Source organism: Bactrocera neohumeralis, unplaced genomic scaffold (assembly GCF_024586455.1).
Source record: "Bactrocera neohumeralis isolate Rockhampton unplaced genomic scaffold, APGP_CSIRO_Bneo_wtdbg2-racon-allhic-juicebox.fasta_v2 ctg6610, whole genome shotgun sequence".
Lineage (NCBI taxonomy): Eukaryota > Metazoa > Arthropoda > Insecta > Diptera > Tephritidae > Bactrocera > Bactrocera neohumeralis.
The window spans coordinates 5,704-15,632 of NW_026093452.1; the positions used below are offsets into that span (position 1 = coordinate 5,704).

The 9,929-nt window shown below is 34.8% G+C and overlaps 1 pseudogene; it reads left to right on the forward strand.

Moving 5' to 3' along the window:
- The first annotated feature begins 3,731 nt into the window (after positions 1-3,731).
- LOC126767447 (uncharacterized) lies at positions 3,732-5,527 on the forward strand (annotated as a pseudogene).
- Positions 5,528-9,929: the final 4,402 nt, after the last annotated feature.

Sequence of the window (9,929 nt, forward strand, 5' to 3'; positions counted from 1 at the left end):
GGGCTGCTAGAGTCTGGATTTCAGCAAATAATGATTAAACCAGGAGACAGGGGAAGACTGCATTTTTCAGTCAATGGTGGGATGAGACTGCATTCGGCTAAAAAGAACGCTCCACCACATTTCAGAGATGTGTGGACGATATTCTGAGACCATTTATTTACTCTGATGACCCAGAGCAACATATTAAAGACATCACAAATACTTTGCATGCGCTACATGCAGCCAATATGAAAATCTCGAAGGAAAAATCAATTTTTTTTCCAAACTAAAACGGAATTTTTGGGCCATATTATAAATAATGGTAGAATAACAGTAGACCCAGGGAAAATAGATGCAATTGATAGATATAAACCCCAGAGACTCTGAAAGAATCGCATATATGTACATACAATATGAGCAGTACTAAAGACATCAAAAAACTTTGCAATATCTTTTATATCTAGAAATCTAAGGAAAAACAACTTTTTTCCAAACTAAAAACGGAGATTTTTGGGCCATATTATTTGGTAGAATAAAGTAGACCCAGGAAAATAGATGCAATTCATATGCCTAAAGTATAAAAAATCTACAGACGTGGTAGGTGTATTATTTTCACGTCAAATCAGTATATAAAATAAAAATGGTTTCTTTTAATATTTTAAAGTGCATATTCGGATTTTTTTTTCAAAAGAACGCTTAAAGTTCAACTTACGTAATGGTTTTTTCAGATTGGCAATACTACTTCTAGTTTTGACGTACTGTCAATTTGAAGTGACAGATTAGCACTTTCCCGCCAATTTAATTATTTTTGCAATCAACACAATTTTCTGAACAACAAGAAATATAAATTCTTGTGTCGTTTCAAGTTGAAAAAAATACTTACGGGTGTGGAATTTTGTGCTCTTTATGATAGTGTTCGATTTATAATAAAAACTAATAGCAGGTGAGTAAATTCGAAAATATTGAACTCCGCCTTGAGGCGGACTCATGCATTGCGCTGCCTACCTTTTTCCAGTAAAATGAAATATTTGTGATACAATTGAAAATTTTTCTTATTTTATTATTGAATAATAATCAGATATGTCGCGTTATTCTAAGACCCATATGACGGATGAAGAAATTCGACAATATTTCGAAGAGTCGCAATTGGTAACTGATACTTCCGACAATGAATGCGATTTTGATAGTGACGATTCTGATATGGATCCAACCTACTCACTACCGGAAAATGATACGATCATTGATGCAATGCTAAACTCCTCAGAAATGATGCGAAACGCAATCGAATGCAGTTTGAATGTGACAGACTTTGAAGAAAATGCTGAAATAATTGAGCTGCCACCGATTCCTCCATTGCCTGTTTGTGACGTTACTTCTAGTGTATTCTTACCGTCGACAGTGACACGTTCTGTGCACAAAGCATTAGAATCGCAAGAAAAAATCGGAGTCCTACCAGCTGCAAGTGATTTGAGAAACGATATGAGTGCGATAAGATCGATTCTTTGGAAGAAGAAAAAACTTCAGCTGAGTGTTGCAGATTTGGCTTTTCAAGGCCAGGACATGCCGGATTTTTAAAATGTTTAAAAACACCTTACGACTGCTTTGCATATTTTGTGACCGAAGACTTTCTGAAGGTAATTTCTAATATATAACAGTTTATTAAATTTTTAATAAAAATTTTGCAGGCAATAGCCTTACAGATGAACTTGTATGCCAAGCAAAAAGATATATCTTCAAAGTTTTGTATCGATCACCAAGAGCTGCGTAAGTTTTTGGGAATATTGTTGTTTACGTCTGTTTATCGCTTTCCTAACAGTCGCTCATATTGGGGACAATACGGATTAGATCCGATACGTTTATCCATGACATGCAATCGATTTGAAGAAATTAGAAACCACTTGCATTTCAATAATGATGCGTCTCGTATAGAGAAAGGTCAACCTGGTTATGACCTCTTGTATAAAATAAGGCCGCTAGTAAAACATTTCAACCAACGTTTTTCTTCAGTTCCAATGCGGCAGAGACTTTGCGTTGATGAGCAAATGTGTGCCACGAAAATGAGTGGAAACCCAGTGAGGCAATATATGCCAGCAAAACCTCACAAATGGGGAGCGAAACTATTCGTGATTTGCGATTCCTTTGGATATTCGTATTCCTTTGAAGTTTATTGTGGCGCCGGCGATAACAAAATTTTGCCAAATTGTCCAGATCTTGGTGCTGCATCCAATGTTGTAGTTAGGTTGTCACAAGTCATACCAAACAATGCCAATCATATTATTTACTTTGACAACTTTTATACCTCATTGGGATTGCTATTATATATGAGAAGTCGCGGAATTCACAGTTTAGGTACAGTGCGAGGAAATCGAGTACCAAATATAAAACTTTCCACAGACGCAGAGCTGCAATCAAAAAAAGTAGCACGTGGGTATAATGAAGAATACGTGGGAAGTGTTTTTGGAGTAGACATAAGCAGCGTTTTGTGGTACGACACAAGAGCAGTTCGTCTGTTATCCACCTACGTAGGAACAGATGCAATTGTACATAATGAAAGTTCATATTCCTTAAAGGCAAATCGTTGGGATCGAAAATTGAAACAAAATGTTGAGGTGGATTGTCCAGCTATTGTGAAAGAATACAACCAGCATATGGGTGGTGTGGATTTGGTTGACGGATTGATTGGTCGATACCACATAAAAATGAAAACCAGAAAATGGACAAATAAATTATTTTACCACATGCTGGACGTGAGTATGGTGAATGCATATTGTCTTTATAACCGACTAAATAAGGACGTCCTAAAGTGTAAACTTCCTGACTTCAGATCAGAAGTGGCAGAAACACTTTGTTTGATTGGTTCGACAAAACCTGTAAAACGTGGTCGTCCATCGTCTTTAACACCTCCACCAAAAGCTAAAAAGACGTATCACCTATCAGAAAATATAAGATACGATCAAATAGGACACTGGTGTAAGTTTTTGGACCGCTCAGGCAAAAAAATGTGCAAATTTCGTGGATGCAAATCAGAAACTCAGGCATTTTGCATTAAATGTAAAATTAATTTATGCAATTCAACGGCAAAAGATTGTTTTTTCAAATATCACAATAAAGAAGAAATGAAAACATAAATTTATATGAACAATAAGGGTTAATGCATAGGTCCGCCTTGAGGCGGGATTTTTATTTTACCTGTAAAAGGTACACAAATTGACAAATCGAAAAACTAACATCAGATTCGTCTTCACAGACCTGAATATAGTCTAATATAAAAATCACAGTCGAAATTGGTACGACAGTTATGCTAAACGAACTACAAATAAAGCACACGCGTGCGGCAAATAATCATTCAACGTCCAACGCGCAAGTTGAACGATTACACTCTACCATTCTAAAGATAGCTCGCACTTTAGCTCAGGATAAAAAATCTACGACGGAAGAACAAATCTTTCCCGCCGTCAAGGAATATAACCAAACCATACACTCAGTGACACAAAGGAAGCCAGTCGATCTTCTTTTCAACAGGGATACTAGTGAAACGGTGAAAAATAATATTGAACAAAAACAGCAACAAATGCTAGAATACCATAACAAGAAAAGAACTCTAGAATTTAAACCGGCACAAAAAATCTACGAAAAAACTAGTAGACGTGGAAAATATAATAAAAGATACATTAAACACATCGTTAAAGAAGACAAAGAAAATACAGAGTTAACTACAAAAAATAAAATAATAAACAAAGACAGCATTAGAAATGTATCGCACGATTGTAATAATGATCTTCCTAAAGGAAGCAACAGCGCTACAAGTGACCAATGTGGAAAATAAAAAATACTTGCTAACAGAAACGTATTCCAGTTACATCTACGAAAATTCAGATTGCCTATTCCACATGATTAATTTAACCAAAATCTTATCATACTACGACTCACTTTATGACTCAATGCAAAGCACTGCAGGATTAGGAAAGGAAATTGCATTAATTAATAGAATTGATGTACTAAAAACCCAACTTTTAATCAGGAGAAAGCCTAGAAATTTAAATTTTTTAGGATCAGCATTTAGTTTTGTTACAGGAGTACCAGACCATTACGACCTGGCAGACATTAAAGAAAAAATTAACGACATTATAGAAAATAATAACAAACAAAGATGTATCAACACCCATTTTGAGAAACTGTTAGAAACATTCAACTATAAAACAATTACCCAACACACAATGTTACAGGAAATTCACAAAGAATTAGAAGACATAGCTCTAACAATTCATTTCGCAAGAAATAAAAACTTTTAATCACCATCAATAAATATTAATGATATTGAAAAAAAAAATTAAATCAGAAAATACAGAAATTCCGGTAATCAATATTATGGAATATTCTGATATACATGTATGTAGAATTAATGACACATTTATTGTAGTATATAAATACCCAATTATAACAGAAAAATGCGAGACATTCGATGTAACACCTATGTATATCATATAAACATGGAAAATTAGTTTTAGACAATAAAATATCTAGATGTGCAAGTGGAATCAAAAGAATCGACAAATGTAAAAATATTTTATCCCAATATATAAGTTAACACCGGTAAACACGTATCCGGTCAACACTCTACTGAAGGCCGTAGCCAGGGGGGGAGAGGGGCCCATAGGGCAGCTGTCCCCCCCTAACATTCGTCCCATTGGTGATTTTTTGTTTGTAAAGTTGCAATGAATGCAATGTAGTTAAATAATTTATCGATCGTATGCTTACCATCAATAGCTTTTTTAATAGTTTGTCATCACTATCATATTTGAGAGACAGCTGTCATTCAGGCAATTAAAAGAAGAAAAAGTGTCAAAAGTGATTAGTGTTGGTTAAAAAAAAGTGTCGCTTAAGAAGTATAACTGATAATAATATAATAAAAATGGACATTACAACCTTTTTTAATAATACTACAAGTACGTAATAGTTGACTTAAGTTATTGCATTACACTTTTTAATGATACATATGTTCTTATTGCAGCGAGATTGAAGAGGAGGCTGAGCTTAAATGATAGCAGCTTAAGTGAAGAGAGCCACGCGGCAGATATGACGGCGGATGATTGCCATGCCAACGATATTGGCAAATGGGTGGCTTTAGTCGGTACGATGAGTGAGGAGCAGAAAAAAGAACTGTTGGTTAGTTGTTGGAAGCCCGACCAAAATTATAATTTTTCAGCTGATGCAACACACTTGAAGAGAAAATTCAATTGGTCATGGTTAGATTTATACAAACCATTGTTGGTGTACTCGCGCAGGCTAAAGGGCGCTTTTTGTCTTTATTGCGTGCAGCTTAAGCCTCTCAACAAACCAGGCGTAACTTCCTCGTTTGTTGTACGCCCTTTTACAAAATTTAAAAATGTGCATGAGTACTGCAAAGCTCATGCATCAAGCAGTTTGCATAAAGAAGCTACGCAATCAGCAATGTCATTTTTAAATGAAACTCCTGTCGATTTGCAAATGCAACGGGGTCATGCAAAAAAAATTGAACAAAATAAAAAAATTATTAAATCCATTATAAATACAATTTTGTTTTGTGGAACGCATGATCTTCCTCTTCGTGGCAAAACGAATGATGAAGGTAAATCTAACAGATTTATAAAAGTTAAAAACTATATTTCATTATTTCGCTTTTTCAAAGATGTTCTATATGATCTGCTTATGATGAGAATATCAGTTGGTGATGAGGCATTAAAAAACAATTTGGAGGATGGCAAACAAAACGCAAAGTATACTAGTCCACAAATCCAAAATGAAATTTTGGACATTTCGGCGAAAGTAATTAAAAATTACATCTGCACAGATGTTAAGAAAGCGTCAGCGTACAGCATCTTAGCAGACGAGACAGCAGACATGGCTGGAAAGGAACAACTTTCGATAGGAATTCGATTTTTTGACAGCAGAAAGAAAATTATCCGTGAAGAACTTATTGGATTTATGGAATTAGATGCAATGAACGCAGCAACAATTGCAGCCAACATCAAAGGATTTGTGGAAGGTTTAGACTTAGATCCTGCTAAATGTGTTGGGCTTGGGTTTGATGGATGTGCTACTATGGCCGGCAATACTAGTGGGGTGCAAAAAATATTAAGAGGTACATTCCAAAAAAGTTGTTATATTCATTGCGCCAGTCATCGCCTCAATTTGGTGGTTAATGACCTGAATTCAGTCTCTGAAATACGTAACACCATTTCCACCATAAAGGATGTAATAAATTTTTTCAAAGAGTCACCCCTTCGCAGAAGATACGCTCCGAATGTACATTCTTTTTGTGAAACACGCTGGTCGGAGAAGTACAAAAGCATCGCTGATTTTAAAAATTTCGATTGTGATATAATAGATGGATTGGAAAAACTAAGCACAAAAGAAAACGCAAAATTGGCAACTTCACAGTGCTGCAACTAAAAGCGTTTTTCTTATTTGTATGTTCATTATTGCCAAATATTACAGCATTCTCCAACCAGTAGTGAATATATTGCAAGCCAAGAACTATGATGTGATTAAATGTAGAGATCACATCAATAACATTTTAAATTTATTTGAGGAACATCGAGAGACATCTGTCAGCGAATTTGAAAAGATTTTTAGAGACTGTGAAAAGTTAGCTGAGAATGCATCGCTCAATATAAGTGTGCCCAGAGTCGTCGAGAAGCAAACAAAAAGATCAAATCCTCCATTCACGACAACAGCAGAGTATTACCGCCGGGCAATTTTCATTCCATATTTGGACTCTTTAATAACATCTATTAGAGAACGATTTCCTAAAGAAAACACTCCAACTTTTGATCTCGCAGCCTTAAGTCCACTGCATATGAAAACTATCTCTCTAAGCGAATTCAATGAAAAAGTTTTGCGTGCAAGCTCTTTTTACAATATAAAAGATATTGAAAATGAGCTTGAACTTTATTACAAATATTGGAAAGATAAGGAAGGAGATGAGTTAGATTTAATATGTGCTTACAATAGCTCAGATTTTTATCCGAGGATAAGGGAGGGACTTGAAATTCTGTTCGCAATTCCCTGCACAACTGCCACTGTTGAACGGTCGTTCAGCACTCTCAGAAGAGTAAAGACATGGCTGAGAACAACAATGGGAGAGAATCGGTTGAATGGTAATAAAAGCAAACATTTTTTATAAATAATTAAGTACGTAAATTTTATTTTTGCAGGATTTTGCATGCTTAGCACCCACCGGGCTTTAGTCAAAGAGAATCAAGCGGAAATGGAAACGAAAATTCTGGAGGAGTTTTCAGCGAATCCAAGAAAACTTTTATTAGCATGAAAGGTATAAAAATAATATAAAAAAAGTTACTGGAATTAAAAATTTTTTTTCAGCCCCACCCTACATGAGGACCTGGCTACGCCCTTGACTCCACTCCCACCGATATTGCTGACGGTGCGTCGGCAGGTTTGAGTGTGGAAATAGCATAACAACAACTCCAGGTAGCGCGTGACAACAACAACATCGCTAAAAGCCAATAGCAAGAGGTAAATTGCGAATTGCAAAGTCACACGGGCAGCAACTGACAGGTAAAACAAAGAGTCAGGTATTTAGGCGTAGTCGTCGCAATATTTTAGTTAGCAAATCAGTTGTAATCAGCCCTAATTTCTACGAATCGAAATTTTTCTCCGAGCAACTGATTCTGGTTTCGATTCAAACGAAAATTCCAGTGTATTCTGCATTGCGATCGTATTTACGTTTTGCGTTGAAGTTGTGTCATGGAAAGCATATTCATTTTGCACTTGGATAAAATATTTCCCCAAATATGTAAGTAAAACTTCGATTATGGTTGTAAAAGACATAATGGTGGTGTCCTTAGTTATTTGTCTTAAATGATATTTTTTGACAGGTCAAAAATAATAGAAAACGGAAAATTGTGTGATATGATGGCTAAAAAGAGATCTTGCAGGGCTTCCAAAAGCGACCGAAGGAAGAAGCAGGAGTTTTGGGAGGAAAAAGGGAATTTAAATGCACTTGGCCCACCAACAAAAGATTCCAATACATGGAGGTAAGGTTTAATAATTTAAAAATTAAGTTACAATGTTTTCGTGCAGGTCTGGATTGACTGAAAACATGAAGCGAAAATTATCGCATAACAAAAAAGAAAGGATGAGCACCGGTGGAGGTCCTTGCCTATAAGCCCACTTGATGAAAAGGTGATAATTTGGAAACGGATGATATCCCTTCAACCAGTAAAGAGCTAGCAGCCAAAATAGAGAGGGAGAGCAAACAAGCAGAGCACTTCTTCATTACTTACAACAGATACAAATCAAAAAAGAATTTTATGCAGAGACGAAAATTCAGTAAAATGGAAGAAGTTACTTCATATTTGCACATGAACTCAGAAATTGGAGACTGAAGCAAAAGAACAGAGTAAATTAAGGAAGACTTGAAGGGTGAAATAAAAATGCAAATGCTAAGATTAGATCCAAATTATAAGCCGATTCAAAGTAGTCATTTTTTAATTGTTAGCTTTTTATTTATTTTACTATTATTCATTTATATAACGATGAAATAAAATTTACTTTTTTAATATAGAGCTAAAAATGCACTGAATGCAATTATGTTTTTATTTAATTGAATAAATGTGTAGGGTAAATTTTTGAATAATGCATTGCTCTCCTTCAAGTAATATCTAGATTCCATGTTAGTGTTAAAAAAACGCGATATAATTTCTTTATTTTAATAAACCAACAATAATTTTGTATTTTTGCTTTGTTATGTTTCATTTTCACACGTTTCAAGGCAAAACAGATGACGAAAGAGCCTTCTTCCTTCTTCAACCACCGTAATTTAATAATATTCAGTAGAAACGTAATCGAAAAATGCAGAATAGGGCTGATTAATTTCCTTATGAAGAACACCCAATAAGAAACACTCTAATAACAATAGCAGTAATTATTGTATTAGGAATAATGTTATATCTAAGATTTAAGGTATTTTATGCAATTATGAAATGTAAAACACTCAAATTACAAGAAAGACACCAGAAACAAAACGAGAAAATATTAAAACAACAAGGTATGGAACATATCATCAAAACGAACGCCACAACTAGCGTATAAGTTAACTTAAATAGCTCATCCACAGACGGAGAACTCAGGCGTGGCTTGTGTGAACAAAATTCTTATCCCACGCTAGCCACTGCGTTGGTCGCTCGATATTATTAATAGTACAACAGAAGATATTGAGAAGATAAGGAAATTCGTTGTCTCGTCAGTCACTGCATTGGTCGCCTTATGCTATTAATAGTGAAAAATGCAAAGCCACGTAGCTAAAAGTAAACATAGGCTCTAGATATACTTTTCTTTAGATTTAAGTTTTAGTTATAAATTGTAGCTCATAGATTTTAATATCTCCACCAAATTATTATAAAATAAATAATTGAAATAATAAGAATTGTTTAACTTATTTAACTTATAAAAAGATCAGGCGATCTTTTCACCGGAGGAGGGAGGAGTTAACTCCAGCCATACACGTATGACTCACATTACCTGGCCAACCACACATGGCTATATACAGCATAGCAAACAGAAGTTAACCCCCCATATGGTTTCTCCCCTTCCTACAACTACACATATTTTATGCAAACACAGCGAAACCCCTGAAAAAGCATGAACACAAAGGGTGACATCATCTAAAAAAATTTGGGAAAACGTTTTCCCCCCAAAAAAAAACTGAAACCCCCGTAACAAAACAAAAACCCACATCTCACGTTTTTTAAAAAAAAACGCCGAACACTCTTTCCTCGTTTTAATATGATTCAGACATATCAGTTATGATATTTTTTTATCAAATATTAAATATTTAAATAAAAAAAACATTTTGAGAATCAAAGGGAAAATATTTTTTTAAAAAATAATTAAAGACTTTTAAATTCCCTGATGCTATTTCGACATTTTTTTTTTGTAGAACTTTTTAA